This window comes from Bremia lactucae, linkage group LG9 (assembly GCF_004359215.1).
Source record: "Bremia lactucae strain SF5 linkage group LG9, whole genome shotgun sequence".
NCBI classification, from domain to species: Eukaryota; Oomycota; class Peronosporomycetes; order Peronosporales; family Peronosporaceae; genus Bremia; species Bremia lactucae.
This window is the reverse complement of record NC_090618.1, coordinates 39,893-50,968: the sequence shown is the minus strand read 5'-3', so window position 1 is coordinate 50,968 and position 11,076 is coordinate 39,893.

Sequence of the window (11,076 nt, the reverse complement as noted above, 5' to 3'; positions counted from 1 at the left end):
CGTGCCGAATTCAGGGCTCGAGTCGAGCTCCTGGATTTAAAGCAGGGCAAGCGTGACATTCATGCTTATGCCCAACATACACGATACTTGGTCAATTGTATCGTTAGTCATCCAAGTGATGAACAAACACAGGCAACTGCGTTTATCAAAGGTCTTGCAGACGAACCTGGTAAGACCCACCTGTTCCGGCTAGAATTAGTGTTGCTGGACCAAGTGAGCTCTATAGCGGAACAGAAAGCATCCAGCCTGAAATAGGCTTTCGTGCACTCAGGTGCATATCCTCCACCGAGACGACAAGATAACGCAGGTCCAAAACCCACGGATCTCTCGTATGTAGAGGGGGAAACCTCACTCTTCAAGTTACAAACGATTACAGAAATGTAATCGTTGTCAAAAAAATGGTCCACTATCCCTACGAGTGAAGTGCCCCACGGCCAGTGTCTGCAAACATTGAGTGAAAAGAGCGACCACTCGCTCGGAACAGCGACGAGGATCGTCAAAATAACGGTCGGGGTCAGTTGGTGCGGAGCGCCCTACTGATCTAGCAACGTCAAAAGAATTTGCCGGCCTTTTGACGAAAGTTGCTTCTCACACACATACATTGTAATGCCCCAGGGGATGAGGTTAACCTCAACACCCTGAAAATAAAAGTGTCATATAAGTTGCCGCTTAAGTCCGAAGTCGATTGTGTGGCGTCAAAAAAAATTTTAGACGCCAATCGCTAGAAGATTGCAGACTCAAATTTATTGAGCGCGGTATCCCTCTAACGAGGATGACAGTGCGCCTAGCAACAGACGCATCTGTAACGGTTAAAAATGTGTATTTGCTGTCCAATACAAGTTAAAAGGTAAAAAGTACGATGAATCGTACTAGAGTTAGATGACAAATTTTGATGTTATTTTGGATTACCGTGGCTCAGAAAGCACGAGCATGTAATAATTGGCAGCATCAAGCCGTGACGATGCCTGTCCTTCTTCATCAGATGGCCAACTGATGAGCGTCACGGAGCGTCCACAAGCGTGTGGATGTCCTACGAGTAAGTGCGATGGCCTCACTTGTGGATTAGTCGTTAGCATAACTGCACAAGACCTCGGTGTGAGTACCCAACACACTGTGGAGTTAGATCCCGACGGCTGTGTACAAGCACATGTAGCATTCAAATTCGACCACTGGAATACGTTGAGTGGTATGGAGCAAAGATGCTTGCTTGAAACAACATCCAAGAAAGTTTAAAATTGACTGGAGGGTTGATCATTGATGATCTTGCTGAGGCAGCACAACCACAACAAGAGGTAGTTGGGGAGGATACTCCCCAGATTAAAGTTATGAAAATAAGTCCCCAAGATAATGTGGGAGTAAGTCCCCGGAAACCTAAAGTCAACGGTTCCCAGGTACCTTTGGAAATAAGCTTTAAGGAGGAAAGTGAGACAATATTTTTTTTCGTAAACAATGGATCAAGTTTATGCGATTATATACTTGATCTAATAACAGATTGGATAATTGCTTAGCCATAAAAGCCTTGTTCTCGCTATATTGTTTAAATAATGGCAAATTATGGCAAGAACCAACCACTTACGCATTTTTGTAGTAAAGTTTACTGACGATATAATGCCATACCTTGCTCAAGTTAGACAAAAAAAAATTTTTTTTTATGGTTTTTAGAAACCGGACAATCTACTATGACTTTTACCTTACCGTGATCCGCTCTAATTGGCTTCGCTACCTAATTAAAACCCTAAAAAATGAATTTCTTCTAAGCCAAAATGCATCTAGATGCATTGCCGTACAATTATTTGTGCGCATGCACTAGAGCACAGCTCGCAAACGGTCTAAATGTTTTTCACATCTGACCGACCCGGCTCCGCACGACTATGGACAAAAATGTCATCAAAAATAAGTATGTGCATAACCTCGATGGGGGCGAAATGTTGCGTCACCACACGATTAAATCTTGCCGGGGCGTTGGAAACCCTTGTGCATAACCAACCACTCCCATACCATACTGCTTGGGGTTCTAACTGCTGTAAGCGGAATATCGGTAGCTCGCATGAGCAGTAGGTAATAACCATCGACTAAGTCAAGTGCACTGTACATTGTACTTCCCACCATATTGTTCTGAAGAACATCCTTTCTAGGACTGGGAGTTTGTGCTGGTATAGTAGTAGCATTAAGCTTATTATAAGCATGTACAATGCGCCATTTACCATTTGGCATTTTAACACAAATGTCGGGGTCGAATTAAGAGACTTGCTTTCTCGTACCATTCCAGTCTCGTGCTTTGCGCGAAAGAAATCGTCAATGGCGTCACACAGTTTTCTTGGTAAAGGCTATTGTCGTGTGACACAGTGTTTAACCCCGGAACCAAGTCAATGTCATGACGGACACCTCTATCGGGGGGGTAAAACAGATGGTGGATTGGTACATACCACATCTTGGAATTTCTGAATCAAGAATAATAATGGATCCGTAGGATGGTTAAGGATCGATGACCCACTCCGCGCACTAACTGCAGCTTTTGTGTCACCCAGGACAGATTCGTCCGGAAGTGACGATGGGTTTAACTCAATTGTTGGTCGAATGACCACTACTCAAATAAGTCGTCAGCCTTTAATGCTCGACTGCACTCATCAATACACAAATCGTCTAGCTCCAAAAGAGCATGTAACGAAGGATTGCCGCAAGGCTAACTTCTCCCTCGATATTATCGATTACACCATTTACAAGCGTTTGCAGTTGATCGCTCGTATCACTTTGTGAGGGTTTAGACGCTTTGCATCTCGCCTGCCTTGGAGAAGAGACACTAAGCCTCTTAGAGTCACATTTCCAATATTTTCAGCCTATATTGGATCTATACCAGAGCTAGTGTCTAATTCGATATACGACAAGGAGTTAGGTAACCTAACTTCCTTGTCCAGCGATCGTTTACGTTTCACTTCACGTGCATTAAAAGGATTTGACCCGAAATGCCCTGGCAAACCGCCAAAAGTGTCACTATTGACACTCAGGATGGTGCCACCTCGGCCGACCACATTCGATGGGCTTAGACGTGCCACTCCACGTATGTCACGGATATTGCACCCTTGATGATTCGGCCTTTGGCCAACAGTGCTTTCAGTATTTAGTGAATCGCTATTACAACGAGTGTCACTCGACGGAGTACGCGCCGTTCCACTTCCTTCTACTGAGTCGGGCTCAGAATTAATATTTTTAACATTGGAGTTTATTAACTCAGACACTCCGATGTCTAAAACCCTGACAGACTCATTCGATGATCTGCGCCAATAGCGCTTTTGTTGCCAGCAAAGGTGGGTTCATGACTCTCCAAACCTTTGCTAGGAACATTGCGCGTGGCGCCTGACCTCCAATCGATTCATGGCTCATGGTGTTCTAGCCAGGCCATACCAAGGATGAGATCATATCTCGAATCCAAATCAAGGAAGAGACAGCGTTCGACACTGTCAAAGTGATTTTCCTCCAGGGGAAGCTCGTCGAGCATAACTGCAGGATGCTCCTAAGTCAATTAAAATTGACCATGGCTTGTCAAAGTTCTTCACAGTCGCTTGAGCGACTAACAAGCCAGGCTTGTACTCACGCCCCGTGCCATTAAGCACCGAGCTAATTGAGGCTAGGTCCTGTTTACTCTCACCCCTTAAAGGCTCAACAGAGCCTGGTCTTCCCCAGTAGGGCGCCCCGCACCTACTCGGTATCGACGTTTTCACGCACCGTAATAGATATCTAGTATATGTCGGAACTGGTACTCTGTCGATACGCGTATTTCGTAGGGGACAGACCGGACATAAATGCTTCGTGCTCCCGCACATATAACATATACGGATGTTCTTATGCTGTTCCACAGCTTGAATAGTCTTTTCTCCTTCCTCAACGAGGCTTAGATCCATGAATTACGCTCTATGAGACGGTACCCATGTGCTCGAAAAGCTTGTTCGGTAAACAGGCATGCTAACGCGAGCAGACTTAAAGTCGAACTCAGTGCGTAGCGCTATGGCAACGGCCTCTTCGAAAGTAGCAGGATGAGATCGGAATAATTCCGTCCGGGCAACGCCCTCATTGAGACCCCCCCATAAAGATGGTTACTACAATTGCTTCTTGCACCGGGTCTTGATACATAGATGCAATGAGAGTTCTCAACTCCTGGACAAAGCCCCCTACGGTTCGTTTACCTGTCGAGTCGCTTGGGGCCGTGCTCGCATGCGAAAAGCCTGATCAGGCGGTGCAAACATGCTGGTCGATTGCTGTTTCAGCGAACCCCATGAGATAAAAGCGTCGTTTATAGACGTGCTGCACGATAGTGCCCACTCCATGGCTCTCCCTCCAAATTTGGAAATGGCCATAGCCACCTTTTGTCGTTCTGTTAAGAACAAGGCGGAATCAATGGATATTTCCATCTGCTTAATCCAAAAAGGGAGATTTTCTCTCTCTTTTCCCTCATATGTCTTCACATTTATAGTTAGAGGGCGAGCCCTCGGCTCTAAGTCAGGTACAGAGATGTACCGGGTTGGCATAGATGCCGCTAATTGGTCCTGTGCCTGACCGATCAGGGAGGCTTCGTATCGCATGAAGGCTTCAAGCCTTGCATACAGGACCTCTGATCCCTGAATAATAATGAACGCTACATGTTCAAGCCCAAACAATGTTTTGAGCTTCTCATACGCTGCGCGTTGCGCCTTTGAAGGTTCTAGGAACTCTTGCATTTCAGTGAAGAATTAATCTTATAAATACTGTGGGGTAGTTTGACTAGGAGTGGTACCAGGTGTAGCGGAGCTATCTCGGTCCTTAAGTCAGAGGAAGCCTTATATACTCAAAGAGTCACTTAGTTCTATTGAACTAAGTGGTTTTCCAACTCAGGGAGTCGTACAAGCTATTAGCTTAATGAATTATGTTTAAGGGATTCAAAGGTTCGTAGAACTAAGTGGCAACTAGTGCCCGAGTGTAACTGGGTGTATCGTTACATGAAGTTAACACTTCAAGGTTGTTAATTAATGTATTGTCGAAAAGGTAGATAATAACTGGAGAATATTACTTTATGTAGTAATATTCGGAAAGCACATCCATTGGTAGATATAGGTCATTAAATCTACTTGCTTCGTGGTCCAGTCAGCACTGGACGTGCGCAAAGAGAGAGACAGATAAGACATTATTACATGTTTTGCACTTGTATATAATTAAGTTTGTACATCAAAAAGATTGAAACAGAAGAACTTAATTATATTAAATACACCTTACTTTTGACCCCCTCTAAAGCAAGTGCTTTAAAGAGAGTATTCCTCTGCACGTACTAGTGTATGTGAAGTGACATGAGGCACCACTCGCACTGAAGCAGTGCGAAGTGGACTTGTACTGAAGCAGAACAAGATGGCAGTGCCCCGTTACACCTGATAGCACTTTGTAGTCCGTAAATGGACCACAGTTCCATCATCTAAAATGGACATGTTAGATGATAATGGAAATACGCATCACGTTTTTCGGAATAGCTACTCCTTTCTAAGTGACATAGAAAGGAGTGCGGTCAAACGAATGAGTTCGACCGTAGGGAACGATGCCATCTTGGCCATGCTGTCCGGTTTGGACAGAGATGCCCTCCATTCAGCCATCGCCGAGTTCATACAACGTGAACTTGACGAGGCGAAGGAGAAGGTAGCCTTGCTTGATCAGCAAGGCTCTCAACAGGCAGAACTGTTGAGGTTACAGCAGGAACGGACCCCTGTACCTGGGATGACGCACACGCGTCGTCCGGAAACCTTAAGATTGACATCTCTAAGTATAGCGGAGTCGAAGAAAACTTCTCTTAAGTTGGTTTATCGAGTTGGACGATGTCACAAGGGCTCGTCACATCGTCGACGAGCAAATGCAAGTCGCATTTGCTCAATCAAATTTGGCAGGTCGTGCCAGAACTTGGGCACTAGGCCTTACGTTGGGCGATTCATATGTCTTTGGGTCGCTAGAGGCTTTAAAGCCGGCTCAAACAGACGCTTTTACCGCCTAGGGCTGAGTTGAGAGCTCGATCAGAGCTTTTGAATTTCGAGCAAGACAAGCGTGATTTTCACGCTTATGCCCAGCACATACGACTCTTAGCGAAATGTATTACAACCAACCCAGTCCATGAACACACGTTGACTACGGTGTTCATGCAAGGTTCAACGGATGGTCCCGTAAAGACCTACCTGTTCCGCTTGGAAATGGATACGCTTGAAGAAGCAATATCTGTTCCGGAACAGGAGGACCATAGCTTGAAACAGGCTCAAGCTAGTTCGTCATCGTATCGTCCTCCAAGACGACACGAGCTAGGAGGTCCAGAACCCATGGACCTCTCTCACGTCGAAAGCGAGAGACCTCGCTTTTCGAGCAATAAGCGATTGCAGAAATGTCATCGCTGCCAAAAACTATGACACTACGCTCATGAGTGTAGTGCCCCACGCCCAGTACCGAAAAAATGAACGTAATTTGGACCGAATGCTAAAAAGGGCAACCGTTGCGGGTCCGACGCTGTTGCGAAATCGCAACAGCGAGGCGGACCGCCAAAAAGACAGTCAGATTCAGTAAGAACGCAACGCCCTACTAATCCAGCAACCTCAAGAGAATTTGCAAATCTCTTGACAAAATTTGCTCCGGGCACACAGTCATTATGTATCTGCACCTGGCGATGAAGTATCCCTCATCACCTTAAAGTTAAAAGTGACAAATGATTGTCATTAAGAGCCCTATTGAGCTGTGGGGCATCGAATAACTTTTTTCGTCGCCAGTCGCTAGAGAGTCGTAGGATCAAATATGCTGAGCGCGACATCCATCCAACGAGGACGACGGTGCATCTAGCGGCAGACGCATCGATAACAGTGATGAAACGCGTAGTGAGAATTTACTACACGTTAAAAGATTTACAGTATGATGATGAATTCATCACTTGGATTTGGATGTCAAATTTGATGTCACCCTAGATTTACCTTGGCTCAGAAAATATAAGCCAAGAATCAGCTGGCAGCATCGATCTGTAAAGATGCCTGATACTTGTTCATCAGATGGCCTCTGATGAACGTTTTGGAGCGGCCACAAGCGTGTTGGTGTACTTCGAGTAAGTGCGATGGTCCCACTTGTGATACGGTCGTTAGTAAGACTGCACAAGATCACAGTATGATCTGTTGAGTCAGCTGCCAGCGGCTGTGCGAATGCACAGGCAGCGCCGAATGTCCACCACTCGAAGAAGTCGAGTGAATTCAGACATGAATGTACGCCTAGCGGGCAACATTTAACGAATATACCAGTTGGCGGAAAATTACTCACCCGTTCGGTATGATTAATTTAAAAAAATAATCAATTTGCATGTTAACCATACCGATAGCATTTAAGTTCTCACAAATTAACGTCAACTCAAAAAAAACTCCAAACTTTGCTAGGAACATTGCGCGTGGCGCCTAAGATCTTAAACCTCAAGCACTATAATCCATATTTTTCCCAGTATCCGTTCGTGCGCAAGTACATTCGTGCTTGCGAGGTGTGTCACAACGGGTGAAAACTAGCCCTTCATCCCGTGCACCTCTCCGACATCTTTCACTCCCGGCGGAATGCTGGCAGTCCATTTCTATGGACTTTGTCTTCGAACTACCCAAAGACGATCACAAAAACAATGGAATCCTTGTTTTTGAAGACAGATTCAGCAAGACGGCACATCTTGTTGTAGTACCAGAGTCGATCAGGCTCCGGGCTGTGCCCGTCTCTTTATCGACACGGTATTTAACTCCACGGTTTACCCCGTGAATCGGTCTCAAAAGAGATTACGGTTCACGGCAGACTTTTGGCAAATCGTGTTCCGATCTTCAGGAACACGGCTGACTATGTCGATTTCCGATCATCCAGAGACAGATGGTCGGACGGAACGCGAAAATCGCGTCCTCGAAGAGATACTTCGATGTTACATCCAATCGTATCCGAATTGTATCGAACTTTTAACGATGGTCGAATTCGTCATCAACAATTCGGTGCATGCACCTACAACGCACCGTTCTTCTTGAATGGCTTACACCATCCACGCATACCTACCCAATTAGAGGGATCCTCTAGTTTAAGGGGCGTGACTCGCACGAGCAAAACCATTTTTGGCTCATGATCATCACGCGTCGAAGTTACCAACGACGCGAGTAATGTCAATGTCGAAATAATCGACACCGAAGACGAGAAAGATGTCATGGCAGTGCGTGCAAAGCGCACTGGAAAAGACAAAACAACTGAATCAGCAGAGGCTCGAGAATCAATAATCCGTTTCGTACAGGATTCCATTGCTAGCACAGTGGACCGTCAGAAACGGAACGCAGACAAACATGGAAGAGCAAATGTTCTTGCATTTAAAATTAATGACCAAGTACTACTCTCTACGGTAATCTTATCTAAGCGTGTAGTCACTGATGTGGGTACCATTTAATCTTTACCCAAGTTCATTGGGCCTTTCCGTGTACTACATCGCAGAGGCAATGCATACACAATAGAATTGCCGTCGGATGCGAACGCATCCTACGTTTTACGTTGGTCGGCTCCGCCCGTACCATCAGTGCGCGGTTTCATCCGAGACTGATCTGACCACCCTTTCCAAGAATCCCTATGAGATTCTTGTGGTCACGAACCGGGTTAAATCTGGAGAAATAATGTCGGGTCCGAAGATCTTCGAAACCGCGATGAGCTGACGACAGCTCATCACGAAGAGCGTGATATTATCGTTCGTACTCCAACATTGAGTACGCACTCTTCAAACGGGTTTCCAACCGTTCAATTAAGGAGCTTGCACCGTCTGCTCCAACGAGTGACGTTAACCGCGCTCGTGTTCAAAGCTTTCCTCAAGTACATGGAGGTAGCGGTCGAGCTTGTCGATCTTCGACTCTAGATCCGGCACACGGGAGGGATCTAATTTTTCCTCCTCCACCACAACCATTAGTGGATTCCCACGGTTGTCAACGTTTCCTTGTGGAACATATCTTAGCCACCGTGATGAAAGGGAGCGAACGAGTTATCTAATTCACTAGCTCAGGTATCCACCTTCGCATGACAGCTAGGAACCTCGTTTCCAGCTGGTTTTTACGTCGTCCGTCAGTATGACGAGACCCATCCGATGGATCAGAAGGTTCATCGGTAAACACACGCCCCTGGCGCCTGTTAATTGATTGCAAAACGTCAATCGCCTCGCGCATCTTGATAGAGATGCGAGCTTTTTCTCCGTGCGAAGAAAGATATTTTGACACCCACTTTCACTCGTTTCGTGTTGTCGACACAACACGGACAGGGATCACCCCACATGAGGCATGGAAGTCCTGCCTCACGAGACAACCGATGCATCTTTTTTTCCTTGCACCGGTTGGAGTTCGTTTCTCAAACTTAACGCGAATCGCGTTAAGTCTTTGAAGCCAGGCTTCGTGTCCAATGTCTTTGACATTGCAAAAAACGCGCTCCAGTCTTGCATCAGCGAGATTATATTTTATCTTGCTTGTTGTTGCCACTATACCATCGATGCTTAAGAAGAGTATCAAGATAAAAATCTTCCTCAGCGCGATAGTATTTTTCGCTGGGATCAAGGCCATATAGCTATATCCGAATAAATGGGGTATTTATTGTGAGGAATAGTCTCTCCAGACAAGCTACTAACTAGCCGTTCGAGCAAAAGCCAGGACATTTTATTTTCTACACTCCCCTGAGTGACCACAAGAACTTTTATTACGATGGCCTGCGCCATCGTCATCACGGCACGAGAGTCGGTGCTGGCGATGATGAATCATTCTCATCCTAGGAACCGAACATGCTGTAGCGAATGCTATTAGCACGTCTATCCGATTCAGCCCTCATCCGAAGGCTCATAGTCAGCCGCCTGACGATGATCAGGCGACTGTTCTGTTTTCACCGAGTCGGACAAAATGGCCGACTCGCATTTGTAGTCATCCTCTAACGTGGGGTCGCATTGACGTGGTGACTCACCACGTGCACCCGTAACATCTAGTGTTGCGGGAGAAGATGATACTACGGCAGACGAAACGTCTGCCGCAAGAGACAATAATGCGTCGCCCGCGGCTGCATGAACCGCAGCCGAAGGCGCCGCACTATTCGCATACCGCATGGACTTGTTAACCATGTGATAGGATTAGAAATGTTGGTTCTGACCAATCAACATCGTTTTCAATTAAGTGGTCTTATAGTGACCTTTCAATTCAATAACAATCAGAGTGATTGTCGTTTAAGGGAGGGGTGAAGAAACGGGGTGTATCGTTACATGTAATTATCACTTTGAGATTGTTAATAAATATATTATGTTAAAAGATAGATATTACTTGGAGAATATTACTTTACGTAGTAATATTCGGAAAGCTTATCCATTGGTCGATATAGGCCATTATATCTAATATCTCCGCGGTCAGTCAGCGCTGGACGCGCACAGAGAGAGACAGATAAGACTTTACTACATTTCTTGTAAAAGTGCGTAATTAAGTTAGTATTATAAAGATAGAAACAGAAGAACTTAAATATATTAAATTCAATTTACTTTTAACCTTTTTTAAAACATGTGTAATTAAGAGAGTCTTCCTCTGCACATACTAGTGTACGTGAAGTACCACTCGCACTGAAGCAGCGCGAAGTGGACTTGTACTGAAGCAGTACAAGTCGGTAGTGCCCCGTTAAACCGAGAGTATGTACCTTAGAAAGGCTTCTATCGCTCACAGAGCAATGCGCAAGACGCTTAAGATCTAAAGGGGAACTGCACTTTATTTAAGTATTTAGATCTAAAAACCTTACCGCATATAGGCGGGCACGTCGTAATGCCGCCACGCTCTACTTAGAGACACACCCTAGCACAGCGAGGAAGCGGTTAAACCTGCTTCTCTTGCATGCAGTGAGGTAGTTGTGGTGAGCGCGCAAGCGACCTCACACAACACACTAAGTACTCTGGTTAAGTGTCGTCACGGGAGCGGTAATCCGTCTCCTCGTGCGCACTTACCAAGTAGGAAGTAGTTTTCAGACTGATTTATATTTAATAGAATTAAATACAAATACCTATTTTTACCAATTAAAATGTTATCTCTATAGATA